Source organism: Alexandromys fortis, unplaced genomic scaffold (genome assembly GCF_014885135.2).
Source record: "Alexandromys fortis isolate MF-2015 unplaced genomic scaffold, M_Fortis_MF-2015_v1.1 scaffold_65, whole genome shotgun sequence".
Lineage (NCBI taxonomy): Eukaryota > Metazoa > Chordata > Mammalia > Rodentia > Cricetidae > Alexandromys > Alexandromys fortis.
Window position 1 is genome coordinate 5,872,551 of NW_026067986.1, and position 1,085 is coordinate 5,873,635.

General features: G+C 36.3%; 1 non-coding gene across 1 annotated transcript; it reads left to right on the plus strand.

Annotated features, from left to right (window-relative positions):
- The first annotated feature begins 758 nt into the window (after positions 1-758).
- Positions 759-866, plus strand: LOC126511904 (U6 spliceosomal RNA). Its single transcript, XR_007594817.1, has one exon. It is a non-coding gene; the product is annotated as a U6 spliceosomal RNA (small nuclear RNA).
- Positions 867-1,085: the final 219 nt, after the last annotated feature.

Consider the following 1,085-nt stretch of genomic DNA (forward strand, 5'->3'; position numbering starts at 1 on the left):
ATACCCGATTGCTATGAAAAGTTTGGCTGGAGAATTTGATTGATGAGCAAAGAGTGATGTTTCTTAGTGAGACTGAGTTTGGATTTAAAGCACACATGAGTACAGGGCTTATTCTTGTTTGCATTATTTCTCCTAAGTATAGCCAAAAACACAGTCAAATAAAACCAAGTCATATTTTCTTAAATTTAACAGGAACTCCTTTGAGATCCATGACACTGTGTCTTTCAATTTATCTTTTCCTGCTGGATTCCCCACAAACTGAAAAGTGGAGAAGATAAAACAAAGCACAATTTCACTATTGCTTATGTTTTTCTAAATTTTAGTTCCTTGGAATTTACCCTAATACACAATAGAGGTCATATTTTTATACTCTGTTATGTGTACAGAGGGTTATACAGTACACTAATATATCTCAACCCATGGATAGAAGTTTGGTTTACTAGAACATTCTTCTCTAGTTCCAATCCCAACCTGTTAGAAAATTTCCACCTTTTCATACTGTTTGAAGAGGATCTAGATATGAAGATATGTGTGCACAGTCACAATGAGCACTATCTTAAGGGTTTTCAGGATCCCAATCTCATTTAAACTCTGATATTTGGTAAACATTGAAATAAATAATAATTCACCTTACACTGGCCACGTTATCACCCCTGCAGGAAACACTGTCATCAGAGTGTAAACCTCGCTCCGTTACTTTTCCATTTAGTCATATAACTTCCAGAATCGTAAGAAATCCTCTAAAAGGTTGTACTCATGTGCTCGCTTCGGCAGCACATATACTAAAATTGGTACGATACAAAGAAGAATAGCATGGCCCCTTTGCAAGGAAGAATGTACTCATTTGATTTCTCCCGCAGTTCTTTTGCAGCCTATGGTTTTCTTTCATTTATTTTCCTTCAGTTAAGAAAGTGCCAGAGCAGAAGGCACGATTAATTTCTTCCTGGGATTCCACAGATTTCAGTAGCTGTCCCCAAAACAATATTGAATGTGCCCATCAGTAGATGACATGAGTTGACATTTGTAAATCCTTCTGTAGACAGACTTTTACAGGATTGACAATAATTGTGGTGTTTCTGATTATT